Genomic DNA, 18,216 nt, shown 5'->3' on the forward strand with positions numbered 1-18,216 from the left:
TGCTGAATATATATTTATGGAGCAATGTGCAACTTTGTGAAAACTGGCAATTTACTCTTTTGGCAGTGAGTATTGGCAGGAGTGCAAACCCTTGTAATGCAGTGTCTCTGTAGTAAAGGAGAATGAGTACAAGATGGATTTATTTCCTATTTCTGGCCAATTAAAAAGCACACAGACAGTGTCCCGTTTCTTCCAGTAACTATAAAAAGCCAAACACCCACTGGGCTTACTTTCTTCTGTGTTCTGCTTCTCTGACTGTCTCTTTGTGTCTTTAAATTGTACACAAGACATGGAAGAAAATGTCTCATTTTCTTTTAGGCACAGCACTCCAGGCACAGCATCTCCCTGTCCAAAGTGCCCTGCGCTACATAATCTCATATTTAGCTGTAATCACATGCCCATCTGGATTAACTACATGTGGAAGTAAACAAAGACCAGTGTGCAAGTGTTTACAAGATCTTTTTTTCTTTTTTCTTTTTTCTTTTTTTTTTTTTTTTTTTTAATTTCAATGGCAATATCACTTTCCAGGCAGTTTTTCTTTATATAGTCTACCAGAAACATCTCTCTTCTTTTCCATCATACCCTGGAAGGCTCCATCCCATTCCTGTGAAACTGCTTTGCCTTGTAGACCCAAACCTGAGTTTTTTGAAAGTCATGACCACAACTGTGAGAACAGAAGAGTTTCCTCCAGTTAGGGAACTCCATCTGAATAATAGCTTGAGCTGCTTAGGCAAAAAAATCATGGTAAGAACAACAACATTTATTCTCTGTCCTCTGTCCTCACCTCTTGTAGCATTTGAGATCAAATTCTGGTTCTTGGTCTGGATCTTCCATAGATAAATGACATATGAACAGGCCATCCAAAGGGTAGAAGGAGTTCCTGCAGGAGAAAAACACTCTTTGCTTGTCCATGGAATGAGCTGCAGGGACTGAGGGCACTCCAGACCTTCCTCATTTTCCCTCAGTGCTGCCTTCTGGGGCACATATGGTTGATTACAAGGATAAAAATTAAATCCCTGCCAGTCATGCACAGATCTCACTGAAATGAGACGCTCCCTGCATCCACTCCCTTCTCCTGGAGGGAAGGCAGAAGATGTGGAATGTGTGATATGGATTGCTGGAATGCACCTAGACACAAGGCCAGGGTGTGCAAAATTCAGGGTCTTGCTACAGCCCAGGTAGTTTTAGCCTGCCACATAAAGAAATGAGACACCACATAATCCTGAGTCAGTCCAATCCTCTCCCTTCTTTTCTCCCCTTCCTGAGTCCTTCCCAGGAATATTTAACCCTGGAACCATACAACGTGATACAGATGGGGTTTTTTCTTGAGGGTTTTGGTGCTGCATTTTTTTGGTTGGTTGGTTTTGTTTTTTTGGGGTTTTTTGTGTGTTTGTTTGTGGGTTTTGGGGGGGTTGTTTGTTTGGGTTTTTTTGTTTTTTTGTGTTTTTTTTTTTTTTCTTGGTTTTTTAATGTTTGGTTTTGTTGTTTTGATTTTTGGTTTTTGTTTAGTTTTGAATTGGGTTGGTGCTTCTTTCTTCAGTATGACATTCCCTGAACATTCCCTGGAGATCTGCCCCCAGAAAAGTGGCATCTTCCTCTCCAGCCAGTGAACCAAACCACCAAACTGCACTCGGGCCTGATTTGTACACCAGCCCCAACTTGAGCTGCTTCTCCAGGAGGTGAGACATCCACTGCTCCAGGATCCCCGAGGTGCCCGGAGCTGAGGCTGCACATCTGTTCACAAGGCTGGCATCCAAGAGACCTCACTGATGTCCCCACTGCCTTAAAACCTAAATTCCTGCTAAATTTACCTTTCCTGCTAAGATGGGCTGAGTAACTTGAGCATGCCAGGCTCCCCTTTTTTATTGTAATACGCACAGGTATCACCTGTGTGCTGTTTCCATCTCCACCTGCAGGTGCGGTGTGTTGCTGGGGGTGAACATGCAGGTGCAAATATTGGTGGGCATGTTTTTGGAAAGCCAGCCGAGGGCAGCTCCTTCCTGCCCCTGTGGTTTGCCTTCTGGTAAAATTTTAGTGCATCTTGCTGCCTTAACAGCTGCATTCAAGAAACGCAGCAATTTCATGAACTAGCGTCTCAGCCCTGCAACAGTCCTTTTATTTCCGAACAAAGCAAGTGTGACAGAGGAGAACCGTGGTTGGGCAAGGAGAAACATTAGCCTGGGGGGCTTTTCTTCGGAACTTGGGGCTGCATCATTTTTGGACGCATCTTCAACGGAGTCTCAGCAGCTCTGGAGCTTCCAGCGCTGAGGCAGCTTCGGGAAAGCTTCTCCCCCTCTCGGAGCCCGGACACAGGGCGCTTGTGAGGCTTTTGACGAGGAAAAAAGACGAGAGAACAAGACGCCAAGATGGAATTCCTTGGTTCCCAGCGCTGTTCGCGGCTGGCACGGCGCTGTCGCTACCCGGGCGCTCCTTTGTGTCGCTGCTGCTCCGCGGGCACCGCCGGGGAGGAGGAGGAGGAGGAAGAGGAGGAGGAGGAGGGGTTGATGGAGAGAGGTCCTGCGGCCGCAGCTGCTGCTCCTGGCTCTGTGCCGTGGGTTTGTCCGCTCCATCCCCGTGTTTGGAAGGGCAGCGGAGGGTCCGGGAGCGGGAGGTGAGTGCGGCACCGGGACGGGAATCCGCGCTCCTCGCGTTGTCGGCGCGGCGGGAAATCGCTGCTTCTTTCTTCTCGTTCTCCTTCTTCTCCTTCCTAATGTTACGGTCATCGTCGCCAGGGCTCTCCGGTGCCCAGCTGGGGTTTGGGGTTTGACTCTTTCGTTAAAGACAAGGAAGGAAATCCATGTGGAGAGTGGTAATGCCCAGCGTGGAGCGATCCGGCAGGAGGCTCTTTCAGGCAGAATTACCTTCGGCACTTCGGGGAGGAAAGAAATTCAGTTTCTGTCTGTTCCAGAGGCTGTGACAAACTGTAGCCATTTCTGGGATTCAGGCTGAATTTATTTATTCAGCCATAAATCCTTTTGCCTTTTTATTTATTTTTTTTTTAATTATTTTTTTCCTTTTAAACACCGGGTCTCATAGGGCTCTTTGCAGATATATAAGGGGTTATGAAACTCCCCAGTAATGTACCTGCCCGGGTCAGAGGAGTTTACCTTTCGACGCAATTCAAAGCAAAGTTTAAATTTCAAAGCAATTGTTTAAACTTAAATTTAACCCTGTGTTGCCCCCTCTGGGGCTGCTGGTGGTGCGTGCAGGATGTTTTACCAACTACTGTCTCAACTTTGGCATCCCCGAGCCATCAAACCGGTGAAAGCAGAGCATGTAAATTAATTAATATGTCTATCAGAAAACACTTGTTTTGGCAAGGATGTTTACAGGCCATCCAAGGTCCACTGGAATAAACAGGAAAACTCTCACTGAGGATGACTCATGTCCACGGGCTTTGGACCCCGTGCAGGATGTTGGAAATGTTCTTTGCCGAGTGGAACTCTGTGGGTAACCCTCCCACAGCCCCTTTGGCTTGTAAAAGGGAGTGGGATGAGGTTTTTAACAAAAAAAAAAAAAAAAAAAAGTCGAGAATGGTCTTGGGGAGTAGTGTCAGACAAAAAAACTTGCGGGTTTGTGGCTTGCTTTAAATACATTTGCTAATTGCACGTGTGCTCCCTGGGGTTTTACATGCCATTGATCTTTAATTAATTGCTAATGGCTGAGCCTGCTGCTGATTGCGCGGCTCGTGAGGCAAATTGCAGCCTGTCCTTCTGCAGTAATTATTTACTTGTGGTGCCACCTCGGGGTGTGCAGCCCTGGAAGCTCCAGGTGTGGGGGGCTCGTGTGGGACCCACCTGGGAGCACGCAGGGCAGCTGGATGATGGGTTTCCAGGACTTTTCTGACACCTTTCGTGATCTCTTGCTTATCACAGGCCGCACGGGATTTCACAGATAAGTTGTGCATCGAGCCCACGGCTTCTGTGAGGTCTCCTCTTGCCCCTGTGGACGGGCTCCATCCATGGCAGGGCTCCAGGCACGTCTGAGCCACAGGCTTCAGCTCTGAAAGGGTGAGTGATATCTTCCATTTGACATGGCTGTGATTGGGCTGAGAGCTGCTCTGATCTGTCAAAATGCGTGGTTTTGCAAATAATGCCCGTTAAAGCACGCCAGGGTGGCTGTGGTTGTGGTGGCACTGGTGTTGGCAGAGCCACTTTGAATTTGTGCGTGTTCTCCTCCTCAGCAGATGCAAAGGGATGTGTGCAGTTCCTGTAGCAGCAGAAACTTCACCTACATTTGGAAACACACCTACCTAGCTTGTTCTTTGCAGTCCTGCAGGGCCTCTCGACACCAGTTTTAGGGGGGCTGCTTCTGAATGATGTTCTGAACAGATTCATCCTCAGAACACCATTGACCAGATAACAATATTATCCTGAAGATGACTCCATCCAGTTGGAGCAGGCCCAGAAGAGCCATTGTGGGCATCCTTCCCTTAAGATAAAACAGATTATAAACCAATGAAAAGTATCTGTGAGCATCACAAACGTGACCACAGCAGATTTCTGCTGCCAGAAGGGTGTCCTGCTTTCCTTATGGGACCTGGCAGGAAGAAATGCTGCTGCTGCTGCCTAAAAACCACAGCCTGCAAGGGAGGGAAGTTATTTGTGACACAGGGCAGGAAGGCTTGGCACAAAATCAAACTGCTGGGAGCCACCACAGGGATAATGTGAACACCTATCCAGGGGTTCCTGCACTGCTCCTGTGCCACCCTCGCTGTGCCAGCCCCCTTGGTGATGTGCTAAAGGTGATTTTGGTGTCCTGGCTGTGGTGCACCCCTCCACACAGCAGAGAACCCCACGTTTCTCTTTCTGGTGATCACAGAGCCTGTTTTCAGAGCAACTCAAAGCAATAGGGAGGGAAAGAGAGTATCTGGCATCTCTCTCACTTTGCTCTCATTTAAGCTTTGTGCAAGGCAATGTAGACCAGAATTAATTACTAATTCTAATTATACTTTGTGTCTTGGAGATATTGATGATATTTTCAATTTCAAATTTATGCATCTGCAGCTTCATTTTTTTTTTTGTATTTTTCACTGCAGCAACAAAGCCAGGAAAGCTCTTAAACACAGATGCCTATTTTAAGCCTGCCAGCAGTCCCTTTGACTTAATTCAGCTGAGTGGCCCAGGGCAATTGTTTGGTATAAAATTCTCTCTTTCCTGATGGCAGTTGAAGTTGTTGTGGTTTTTTTCATGGTTTTGAGGGAAGAAGAGGACAGAGGACAGAAGGGAAGAAGTTGCTTATTCCTGAAGATACAGATACTTCCTTACACAACTTGGCCAAGCTTTTCTGGGTAAACGCTCAAAATGGGGATTCTCGTGTGATAAAAATTCTGGTGTCTTGGTACTTGCTTTCACCCTGAAAAAAAACCTCTGGGTTTTGTGTGACACTCATTCTGGACAGTTTTAAAAGGCCTTTTTCATTCTCACAACACCTATTAATTATATTATATATTAATTAATATAATTATATTAATTAATATAATTATATTAGTTAATATATTATTAATAGTGATATATTAAAATATATAATATATTAATTATATATTTTATTAATTATAATAAAACTCCTGATAGATCTGCCTCAGACATGTCTGTTTCTGACCTGGAGTGAGTCCATGCCTTGGCACTTTACCATCCTTCCACTCTTTCTTGTCTTCACCTTTTTTCTGCATTAAGCTCTTGCACTTTCCCTTTCCCCCCCCCACAATTTGCCAGTATTTACCTCACAGTTTTTCTTTCCTTGGCAACCTTTCCCCTGCTGGAATGCAGCTGGCAGAACCAGTGGATTTGCCAGCACCTTCGCTCTGCATTTTGCGTTTTCTGTGTTCATTGTGGACGCCCTGAGCAGCTCAGGACAAGGATTTCAGCCAGATTTTCCCTTCTGTGTTTGCCCTCATGCTTGGACGCCAGTGTGGTGACCACAGTGGTGCTTCTTTGGTTGTGTCTCAGAGAGGTGTGCTAGTGGAAAACTGCGTGTTGGGTTTGTGTGGATTCACATGGGACCAGTTTATGTGGATTTATGTGGGTTTATATGGATTTATATGGGACAATTCAGCACCCAGATCTGGGAGTTACCAGTGGAAAGGAGGGAACAAGGATCAGCACCAGGGCTACAAAGGGAGTGTGGCAGTGACACTGATGAAATTTGACAAATATGGGCTGAATATCACCTCATACATCACGCCTGATCTTTGGGCCCTCCCTGAACTGAAAGCTGCACCCTTCCCATCCTTACTTTTCTTGGTTCATGGGTGTTGTAAGGAATTCCCATCCAACAGCAGTGCATTTGTTATGCTCTGTTCTGAGAAATGATGATTACTGGCGCACTTCTGTCCTAACAACCAGCTTCCTCTTGCAGCTGTCGCTCAGTTTGATTTTTATGCCACAGATTAGCAATATCAGACTAATTCCTGCTGGTGGAACCCAGTGCTTGACACCCTGGTACCTGGAAACACACGGAAAGGATGAGGGGGCTATTTATAAAACAGGCAAAAAGCTTGTAGCCTGTATGAAGGGATGGAGAAAACGAGGCACTACTTGAAAGAAGGGATGGCAAAAGAGCCTACAAATTACCTGTCCTTGAATTCAGTATTAAATTGAAGTTATGAACAAATTTGTCCCTGATACTACAGTGTGGCGATATGCATGAATATTATCTGCTAATCTTTGGTCTCATTTGAAATGCTCTTCTGGTTTTGTTTTTTTTTTTTTTTTAATTAGCGTTTGGTCCCCAGCATTGAAGCTACCAGTGGAAGGTATCTGTATTAAACTTTAAAGATTACCTCCATCAATTTTTAACAATCTCCACTTCTTAAATGTATTACGTAAAGAGTTTTTAAAATGCAATTTCCTGAGAGTTCCTGAGCCACCTTTAAGCAGGTGTAAAGCTGCTTTCACCCCATTTTGGTGGTTTTGGGCAGCAGTGGCAGGGGAGGTGCAGGGCTGTTACTGATTCACAAAAAATTTCCTTTCTCAGGTCACTTTCAGGTCAAAGGTAGCAAAAAACACCACAGATTTCGAGTGCTCTTTGATAATGATAAACAATAAGTATAACTTATATATATAAGATATAGATAGATAGATAGATAAATAGATATGTAGATATATAATACTTATAAGTATTATATATAATATATAATAAGTATTATATATAATATATTATATATATATAAGATTATAAATATTATAAATAATATTATAAATAATAAGATAAATAATCAGTATAACTCCAGCCAGTCTTCAGACAGGTAATTTTCATTCAAACAGGTATTTAAAAAGAGGAGAGAGATATTTCTAAATTAGAGCACCTGTGGTTTAAAAGCAATGACACTTAACACAGTATTTTAGTCTCAGTGATTATTCAAAATGAGGTTTTATATTTTCCTTTTGCCTTCCAGCATTGCAAGTGACTTTTCCTTGTACTTCTGCCCCTTTTTGGATTAAATTCTGCTGTCTGCTCCTCAGTGAAGATATTTTCTCTCGTGAAGCTGCTGCCAATGTAAATTCAAAGGGTAATTTCTGGAGAGTTTTGAACATTGTGCCCATAATTCTTTTTATCAGAAACACATAAGAACTGCAGTTCTGCTATCTCTGTGAGGATAATATTAGCAGAGTTCTCATCATCTTTGCACTGTCCTTACTGGAGTCTTAGCTTTGTGTTAAGAGCTCTTCTGGAGGCATTCCATAAAATTAAATGGAGATTAAAACTAATTGGTTTCTATGTTTCTAAGCCACTGTAAAAACTTGAATAATAAGTTGAGGAAATTGTCTTTTTGAAAGTTTTTTTTTTTTCCTGCTGTTGAAAAATTTTATCACTAAAGAGTTATTTTCCTCTCCCATCCTGTAAAACTTTTACTAATGGCAAAGAATCATTCATTATATGTCTTAAAAGAAAACTGTAAACAGTAAGAAATAAGAATCAATGTGGTCATTGAGCACAATTTATATCCCCAAAGTTTCAGTAATGCAAAAGCAAATTACAGGAGAACTTCCAGTATCTCATTTATTGTATTCTGCTCATATTAGTCATGGTGAGTTTCTGGCTAGAAAGATGAAAAATGCAGTTTTCGTATTTAATACCTGATATTTAATCTTTGAAAATCCCACCAGAAAATGGAATGAGGAGGTAATTTAGTGATATAAAATGGGACAGGAAATGTCACAGGCTTTAGAAGCCAAACCAGTGCATTTTGTGACCTTTGCTGTTGTCCTCTGGCGCTCATCTGAAATCCACCGTGGATTTCTCTGCTTAGGAAGAACCTTTTCTTCAGTCATTCCCCATTGTCTGCAGAGGGTTATTCCCACAGTGAGGAAAACTGAGAATGGGTTTCTCTGCTGCTGACCAAATCTTTGCAGCAGGATCTTCACTGGACCTTCTCTGATTTTTGAGTCCTCTCATCTCTGCCTCTGTTTCCTCATGCAGGGGCTGAGTCTTGGTATTGTCATCTGAAAATACATTTAGGGGGGATTAGCTGAGGCATGGGAGCCAGGACACTTTTGAAATGCATTATGATCTGAAACAATTCCGTGCTCCTGTTAGGAACAGTTTTTAATTTAATCTACTCATAATGGAAAGGGAGAAATACAGTGTCAAGGGGAAAAACACATGTAAACATGTGAAACGTAGGTAGCTACTTGTACTTAAATTCCTGTGTTACCTCACATTCTGTTTTACTTAGTTAATCTTGGCTGTTAGGTGTCTGTTGCCCAACCCAAATATTTGGCTCCTGTTTAAACTGAATACTTCAAGTAATTTACCAGTGTTTTGTTTGCTCTCATTGTAATCAGAGAACACACCAGTGGCTATTCAGACTTTTTTTTTTTCTCTAAGATGAAAATTTTAAATGAATATTTTATATGAATATTTTAAATGGAAATCTTTGCTAAAATATATCTTTTTAGTTAGTATCAATAAAGGATTTTTACAAACCGACCTGTGAGCCAGAAGGGGAGAGGCAGAGGTGCTTTCTCAGATCTGTGAGATCCTCAGCATTCTGTATGAGAACCTTCAAGACTTTGTTGGAAGTGGAAAAAGAAACTGACTCAGTTGATCTCAGAAAATTGCAGTTATAAATAAAAAAAAAAGAAAAGAAAAAAGAAAAGAGGTGGAAAATAAACTTGATATTAATTTAAGCAGAATTTTCGAGCTAAACAGAAATCTTTTCTGCATCCCAGCTGCTTACAGGAATGCATCTACTAATGCCAGACTGAGACTGGCTCTGGTTACTGATGGGAACCATCTCCTCATGCTGATTTAGCTGGTTGAATAGATGCCCAGAAGCCTGGGGTTATTTAGCTAAAATCAGGTTTATAGTAGATTTTTGAAACTGAATCTGTTATGAGAGAGACTCGTCCTTCACTTGCTGGAAGTCCTTTGCAGGGTCTGGGTACAGCATGCAGGTGACTGCGGCAGCAGCTGTGGAAACTCCTGGGCTCACATTTCCGCTTAAAATGCTCTGGATTGAGCACTTTTCAATTCCACTTTTAGTCAGCCTCTCGAGCTCTTCTGGAAAGAGCATTCGGGGGGCATTTTTCTTGCCAGGGGACTTCCAGTGCCGTGGAAGGTTTCAGTAAAGTTTCAGACCCATAATCTTCATTTTGTTGTGTATCTGATCATGAGGTCTTGTGGGCACGACCTGGATTCCCTCCCTTCTCAAGGGAAGGAGTGGATTTGCAAGCCATGAGTTTGTGTTCTGCATGTTGGAAGGAATTTGAGGTCTGGCTGTCCAAGATCAGCAATAATCAGTAATAAAAGCAGGTATTCTCAGAGAGGCAGCTCCAAACACACCTGAGGCTGCCCAGCAAGGTTTGCTGGGTCTGGCTGGGGTGGAGATGATTCCCTTGAGTGGAAGCCCATAGATTGCTGAGATTTTGGGTTTTCCTGGACTGTATTGTCACGGTTTTCGCTCTCTGTGCCTCCCCTGCCCCACAGAGAGCGGGCTGTGGGGTTTTGGGGGTGACCCGTGCTGACCAAAGGGTTTTCCACAGAATGTGTTGTCATGCCCAGCAATGAAACCTTGGGCAGGGGGAGGTGGATTGAGGGTCTGCCCCCCAGCTGGCATAAAGCTTTCATTGACTGTGATATTTATAAACACAAATGAATAAATAAATGCTGTTGTGAAGCTGTTACAAGCGAGGTAGTCTGAAGCATTTTAGAATTGAAAATTTGTAAAAAGCTAGCACAGAAAAAGAGCTGTACCATGTTTCATCCAACATTTTACCTTTTGTTTAGTGATCAGGTTATGGCACCATGCGTTTGCTGCCAGTCTCCACTGGGACCATCTCCATCATTCCTTTTGCTCCTGTCTGAAGCCCCTGCTCCAGATTAGCTTCATGTTTCACCCATTAAACTGCTGAGCCATGTCCACACAGCTGAGGGTCACCCTGGGAATGCAGTGGCAAAACAAACCTTTGTTTTTTCTTTGCTGTGAGTGCCACCAATAAAGCTGGAACCTGTTGCTGTTCTGTTCAGTGAGGTAATGGATAACCAGCAGTGAATTTGAACACTGCCCTGCAGGCAATTAACTGCAGATTGCTCCAACCTTGTTTTTCCTTGGTGTTGTAGTGTGTTCGTTAAGTTCATTTAATTCCTCCCCCATTTTATGTATCCGCTCCCCCCCATTATGTGTAAAATGGTTCTGCCCTCCTCAGTTTTCCCGCCACAGCCCTGCCAGTTCTACTGTCAATCTGTTAGGTTATATAATTCCTCCTCCCCATTTTCCCTTATATGTATGCTTTTCCTCCTCCCTGGGCCAAGTCAATCACCCCCCACTCCACCTAGCATTCCAGAAGCTTCTCCTCTTTGGGGGTTGTGGTTGGCTGTGGTCCCGGGGCCCCTCCCATACCTGGTACCTATTGGGCTCTGCACTATGTCATTTGTATTAAGTTCATCCCCTCTTCTCCGCCTATTGGTCTTCTGTAAACCCCTCCCGGGTCCACTCCTTCCCTTTATAACCCCTAAGCACCCTTTGTTCTTGGTCATTCGCTGGGACATCGTGGGCTTTCCAATAAACCAAGTTTAGCCCCCCGGCGAGTGTCCAGCTCCTTCCTTCTCGTCGTTTAGCAGCGATCCAGGCCGCAGCCAGCACAGCCCGAGGCCTTACGACGCCGAGGGCGCTGGCAGGTTCTGCAGCGAGGTGTCGGCCTTAACCTCAGCTAGCCGGACTCTGGCCTTCTCTGCTCTGGAAGGCTAAATACACGCCGCTGCACCTTGGCACTGATTTGTTCCCTTTCCCTGGATTCCTCCATGGAACCGAATTAAAATCCCCTTCAAAGTCCCACATAACTCTGCCTGCTTGACAGCTCCCTCTGCAGCGTGTTGTGTCCCCTTGAATCGTCTCTCTGACCACTCAGGCCTGCCTCACTTTATCCCTTGAGCCTCTTTTCACCGTCTCTGTGTTTCCATTTGTGCTGCCACATGTGGGAAGCTGTTTGTGGTGTTGTCACCGGAATGTTCTTGCTGATGGAGTGGAGATGGACCAGGTGGATTCTGGAGGTCCCTTCCAACCTCAATCTTTCTGTGATTCCACTTGGAAAAGCTGTCCTTGACCCCTCACCCTGCAGTTTTCAGCAACGCATATGACATATGTATTAGATAGACAGCTATGTCATATATTAGATATAAACCTTAAAGGTTTTGGTAGCAAAAATGGCGGGGTCTCATTTAACCTAAGAAAAGAAAGGAATTATTTTTCTATCTCTGAATTGTTAACTAGTCCCTGTAGTATTCAAGGTATGTAAGCAACATAGAACAACAAAATAGAAGCACAACAGTGCTTAGAAATACAGGTTTGAAGGCTGTGCTGTTGACCTTCCCAGGAGCCTGTGTTCAACAACTGCACTTCAAAAGAGTGGGGATACTTTAAATTTGTTCACTGAGGGTTTATAGACTCATGGTGTGTGTAGGTGATCAGCTGTAATGTGAATATTCTCTATCCTGTGCATATCCTGTGTAATAATTACATATTAATCTGTAATCATGTGAACACAACTTTCTTTGAAAATCTATTTTCCTTCCCTTCTGAACTTAACAAGTAAAACCAATTCTGTCTGGGTGCTGCTTGTGACTAAACTAATTTTCTTAAGTGAATCCTTAATAAAATTTTAGTAGTGGTGCTAGGATTTAACACATTTCTCAGTTGCAGGCATAATGCTAAAGAAAACTTGAATTATCCTCTGGCTCTTGTTCGAACAGTGAATCCCAGACAACTTGTGGAGCTTCACCTTTGCCAGAGTGCAATCAGCGCTGCGAAAGAGAGTTCAAGGGTTTTCTGGGCGTTTGTACATTGGGCAGAGGAGAGGGATCTTTCATCTCGCTCAGGCAGTTTGCAGTGGAGACATATATAAGAACTTCAGGGAAAAAAAAAACCCTTTTCAGCAGCACCCTTGCATCTGTGGAAGGACCAGTTTAAGCCCAGAGTTACAGATAAATTTGATTTATGGACACAGCAGCCACAAATTGCAATGCGAACAGACGTGTGTCCTACCTCATTAAAAAAAAGCATTTTTGTGTGTTGTGTGATCCGGTTGTTCTGTTAAGCAAAGCTGGAATTCCTCCCTTTTCATGTTTTTTGGTTTCTCTACATCCTGCTGGAGCAGCCAGCAGAGAGTGAAGCACCAGATAAAATGTGGGGGATTAAAGCAGGAGACAAAATCTTGAATGGAAACAGTCTTTCAGAAAACGGTAAATTAGTACAGGAAGAGATGCTGTGAACAAACTGCTGTCTTCTTTAGGGAAAAGTTAAATTCTGGCTCACTCTGGCTCACGATTTGTTGTGGCTGTATGAATGTTTTGTGGGAATCAACAAAGCTTAGTGTTTCTCCACTAACTTGTGGTAAATATAAATATTCTCAACCTCTCTCCCTTCCTCTCTCAGTGGCAAATGAATTTAACAGGACGGAATATAAATCTTTGCAAATCTCTTCCTTCACAGAGGTGTTTTTCCCTTTCTGTTCCTCTCTCAGCTCTGAAACTGCACCTTCTTTGTAGACGAGAGCTTTGGGTGGCTTCTGATATTTTCTGGCGTTTCTCATATGTGAATGAATCTCTGTGTGGTCACACAGACCTTCTCAGAATGAAAATCTGACACTTTTCAGGCCAAACCAATAGTTTCATCCCCAAAAAGGCGTCTGAGGGAGTGAGTACGGGCAGGCTGGAATGGGAACACGGGCTGTGCTCAGTGCAAGGTGGAAACAAAGCTGGGCCTGGAGGAGCTTTGGGTTTGTGTGCATTTGCTCCACAGCTGACCTTAAGGTGCTCACTTTTGGCTGTGCTGCTCAGAGCACACCTCAGGCTGCGTGGTGCTTTGAGAAAGTGATGGAAAATTGTCCTAGAGTCGCAGACATCTTTTATGGAAAATCCTTCCCTTAGGGTTGTTGCTCATGAGAAGCTGAGAGGGCTCAGGAACAAAATGCAAACAATGGTTATCTGCTGCTGTGGAATGCAACAGGTGCATCTGTGATTGGGCTCATGTGGTTGTTTCTAATTAATGGCCAATCACAGTCAGCTGGCTTGGACTCTCTGTCCAAGACACAAACCTTTGTTATCATTCCTTCTTTTTCTATTCCTAGCTAGCCTTCTGATGAAATCCTTTCTTCTATTCTTTTAGTATAGTTTTAATGTAATCTATATCATAAAATAATGAATCAGCTTTCTGAAACATGGAGTCAGATCCTCATTTCTTCCTCAATCTGAAAACCCCTGTGAACACAGTCACACTGCAGAACCCTGCTATTCTGTAAACTCACCAACTTTTACACTCCATGTGTACTGAATATTGCTGCTGTGGTCTCTGGAGAGAGAAAAGGGAAATTTGCCAGCCTGCTCCTGCCACTGCAAGTGGGAGAAAGCCAGGCAATGCTTCCTTCCACCTCGGTTTTATTGTTTGTAGGGTGAATATGACTTCCTGAAAGTGATGGTTTCACATTTCAATATGGGTCCACTTGCCTTAGAAAGGGTATAGCAGCCTTGCATGCTACCCATAACTTCAGTAAAATGACAGTAGCAGAATTTGTTTATCTGTGGTGGTCAAACCCTTCAGGACATCTTCTAAAGCAGCACCAGCCTGACATGCTGTCTTCCTTCTGTTTGTGGATTATTACCCCTTTCAGCAGTGCTCATCAATCACTGGGTTTCCCTTAATGGTAGGGAATGAGTGATAGCCAAAGGCAGGAGTGATTTGTCTTTCCTTAGCTTTGCATTTCACTTCCCTGTGCTGAAGATGTTACATAGTTCATTCTGCTCCAAGGTTGGCTCAGCCTTCTGCGCGACATAATTGTGATCAAAGCTTCACTTCAGAAAGGAGCTTGAAGAGGTCATTTTAAAAGGACAGAATAGCAATTTTTTGGCTTTTAAACCAGTCCTCAGTTCATTTTTGTAGCTGCACAAATGTATTTCCCCTTCCAGGAAAAGCTTTTAATATTGTTTATTGGTTGCTTTGGTTTTGTTGTGGTTGGAGTTTTTATAGTTTGGTTTTTGTTTTTTTTTTTTTTGCCTGAATTTTGTGTTGTATTGTGCCATTGATGAGTTTCTGCTGGTTCATTACCATTTCCCTGCCTTCATTTTCCCTCTGCCTTGGTTTGTCACCTTTCTCTTCTGCTTCCCCTTATCTCTTTCTTCTCTCTCATCCTTGGTGGTCCCCCTACCCCTCAGGGCTTCCCAGCAGCAGGAGCCACCAGCACCTCTCAGTTCCAACTCCTGTATTCCTGTTGTAATTTGTGTTGGCTGCACAATTTCTGGGACAAAAGGCCCTTTTCACTGCATTTTCCATGCTCACAATGATATTTTCCAGGTGATCATGGCACTCACCTGTGACGGTGTTCACAGGGGTCTGAGGATGAGGGAAGAGACGAGGATCTGACTCCATGTTTCAGAAGGCTGATTTATTATTTTATGATATAGATTACATTAAAACTATACTAAAAGAATAGAAGAAAGGATTTCATCAGAAGGCTGGCTAAGAATAGAAAAAGAAAGAATGGATAACAAAGAGTTGTGGCTTGGACAGAGAGTCCGAGCCAGCTGTGATTGTCATTTAATTAGAAACAACCACGGGAGCCCAATCCCAGATGCACCTGTTGCATTCCACAGCAGCAGATAACCATTGTTTACATTTTGTTCCTGAGGCCTCTCAGCTTCTCATGAGGAACAATCCTAAGGAAAGGATTTTCCATAAAAGATGTCTGTGACACTCACCCACTGGGACGTTTCAAAGCTGATGACCAAACCTTTTTTGCTGTGTGTGTTAGTGCCTCGTCCTATCACAAACAGCAAAATCTATTTCATTAACCACTGGGAGAAATAATTTTCCTCTGCAGATATCTGCTGCTAATAAACTCCATTTATGGATTTGGAGATCCTTTCCAGTAGGAAGATAAAACACATTGTCTGCTTCATTTGATGTGGTCCTGGATCCACAGAGAATTTCCTATTCCACATAAAACTCCAGCCACCCGCAGTAGGTTGGTTCTATTAAATTCATCACCCAACTGCAAACAGCACATGGAAATCCTGGTTTATTATTTATCCCCTTGTCAAGGGCAGAACTCCCTCACTGCGTTTTGGGCACGGGTCAGTGGAAAGATGACTTTTTAGGCGCTGAACCAAGCCCTGGATTTCAACCTTTGTGTGCCCCTTGTCTCGTGCCGCTGTGGTGGTGCTGACTCCAGTGCAGAACCCTCTGCCCTCACTTTCCTGCCCAAGCAGGTGTGGCCAGAAGCCTTTGGGCTCCTACTTTCCTCTGGATTTATGATTTGTGGCCACTCAGCACAAATTATGGAAGTATTTTGCAGATGACCAAAAAGGGGAGGTAAGAACACTCTTGAATTTCTGCAAGTTATTTGCAGGACCAAGAATAAAATCCACAAATTCCTGGGCTTTGGGGATAACCAGGAGCATTTATGGGATGGTTACACCTGATTGTGGATCTCTGGCTGGGAGTTTAATCCTGTTATTTCTGAAAGACATTTTTACACCACATTAAAGATTCTCAAAGTGTCATGCAACAGTACTGGGGTGTTTTAAAGCGAACACAGGGATGTTGTGCTCTTGCCAACAGCATTTTCCTGGAAGAAAAAACAATGTTTTTTCTTCCCCAGTGTGTCACATTTTATAGCTTGGTTCACTTTTTAAGGGCTCCTGGCAGGTCCTTAAGCTCTGGGCTCCATCCAGGAGAAGCAGCCAAAATTAAGCTATGCCAAACCACAGCTACTGTGCTGTTGATTTGTTCTTTTTTGCACAAATTACAGTATTTAGCAAGCACTCATTCCCTGACATTTGCAGTAGTGTCTGGTTTCTCAGTGTCTTATTATTAAATAAAAAATAATTATATTAGTCATAAAAGGTCATGAAAAACCTAAAGCAGGATCTTGGGACTTAGTACTGCACATAACCTAGATACGATCTAAGCTGGAATCTACTCTGTTAATTCAGGTTCTTTCCTGCTTTTTTAAGGGAAAACTTTGATTTTTTTAAATTTTTTTTTTTTAAACTGGTTACCTTTTAACAGCTCAGATTTCTTGTGTTTGGGAAGAATCAGTAGCGCAATTTCCTCCCAGTGCTCTAGGATGTCACCACAAACTCTGTGTGTACACATATGGATACACACACACACCCACAAATATTTATATTTAAGACAGACATTAAAACACTTGAAGCTGATTTACAGGATGTCTTCAGAGTATTGGAAAAAAAGGCATTAAAAACCCCACATTTTTAGAGTATTGAAAAAACATTCAGCCTCCTCTGGGGGTAGGGGTGGAGGGTGGGAGATAGCAGCAGCTTTTTACTACATGCCGCCAAAAATAAATTAGTATTTTCCTTACACAGAGACACAGTGCTTAAAAGAGAAACAAACCCATGCATTTTGTGTCTCCTCAAGTTCTCTGCCTGGAAATATTTTGACTAAACCTTTGGGGTGTAGATGGGGTGTTTCTTTTCAATCTCCTCTTCTGCCTTTTCTTCTTGCTTGAGGGTTCATTGGAATATACATAAATTGGAGTGGGAGTTTGGTCAGGCTCTGCTTGCAGTAAAAGAGCAGAGTCTTTCACAGAGTTCTCTCTGTCCTTTATTTCTTACTAAAAGCCAGTTAGATTTAACAAACCCACACCCAGTGTTTTAAATATTTCATCTCTTACTTGTTTCATCTCTTGCTTTAAAATATTACAGTCAAAATAGAGGGTTTTTTTTTTAGTCTGATGAGGTCTCCTGCTTCAGAAACAGAGAAGTCAAATCTCCTATATTCCTAAATATTATATCTATTATATTCCTGAAAGCAGAGAGAAATACTTTCAGGGTGATAAAGCTGTGTCTTTATGTGAAAAGTGAGACTGAGAGCATCAACACATTTTCCTGTCATTTGTGGATCTTTTTAATGGGCAAAAATCCATATTGGTAGCCTTGTGTGTCAGCCCTAAGTCTGTGTAATTTCAATCTTGCCTAAACTCTGTTTTCCTTGGAAGAATTACCATTTCTCATCTGTGAAAAGGAACAGAGTCTTTCAGTGCTGTTAAAAAATTTTCTGACTTTCCCAGGCAGCTTCTGAAAGAGGAAAGCAGAGGTTGTGTTTGTGATTTAGCCTTCCAACGTACAAATATTTGCCAGAATATTTGCTTTTTGAGATTGCAGAGGCTCCTCCTCTCGGGTGATAAGGTCAGGCAGCCCAGCTCATTCCTCCCCAGCCCCTCTGTAAGACGTTAGCAAGAACGAATGAAGAACTTTAATTTATTTTATTTTTTTTCACCCTAGGAAATGTTTCCTCCTAGCTAGGAGGTTCATGTGAAAGAGGTTTCTGCAGAATAACAAAGAAAAAAAAAATAACGCATACAGTGAAAATCCAGAAAGTCCTGCTCTTTTCCCAGAGGGTTGGGAAAGAGACTTAGCTTCACAAACATTTGCAAATCTGTTTTCTCATTAGTTTTGTCCATTAACCTCCCTGATTTTTAGATGCCACTAGCTGCAGGCCTTCTGTGTACATCTTGTACAGGTGTAGGAGGAGAGAGCAGCTGGGTGAAGAGGGGAAAGAGAATTTACCCAGCAAAAAGGAGTTTTAGCACAGGGAAACAAAGCTTAAGGCTGAGATGCAGGAGTTGAAGGCAGAAAAGTGTGTATATCTGAAAGGAAAAGATTAAACACAACGAATTCCGCTGAGGAAAAGGCAGTGCAAACTCAAACAAAATTTATAATAAAAAAAAAAGAAAAAAAAAAAAAAACAGAAAAAAA

General features: G+C 42.9%; 1 protein-coding gene across 1 annotated transcript in view; it reads left to right on the plus strand.

Moving 5' to 3' along the window:
• Positions 1-2,584: 2,584 nt before the first annotated feature.
• Positions 2,585-18,216, plus strand: part of MARCHF3 (membrane associated ring-CH-type finger 3) — a 62,399-nt gene continuing 46,767 nt past the window's right edge. Inside the window, exons 1-2 of the mRNA XM_058823813.1 lie at positions 2,585-2,611; positions 3,876-4,010. The gene's annotated coding sequence lies outside the window, so the exon portion shown is untranslated. The remainder of the gene's footprint in view (positions 2,612-3,875; positions 4,011-18,216) is intronic.

Source organism: Ammospiza caudacuta, chromosome Z (assembly GCF_027887145.1).
Source record: "Ammospiza caudacuta isolate bAmmCau1 chromosome Z, bAmmCau1.pri, whole genome shotgun sequence".
NCBI classification, from domain to species: domain Eukaryota; kingdom Metazoa; phylum Chordata; class Aves; order Passeriformes; family Passerellidae; genus Ammospiza; species Ammospiza caudacuta.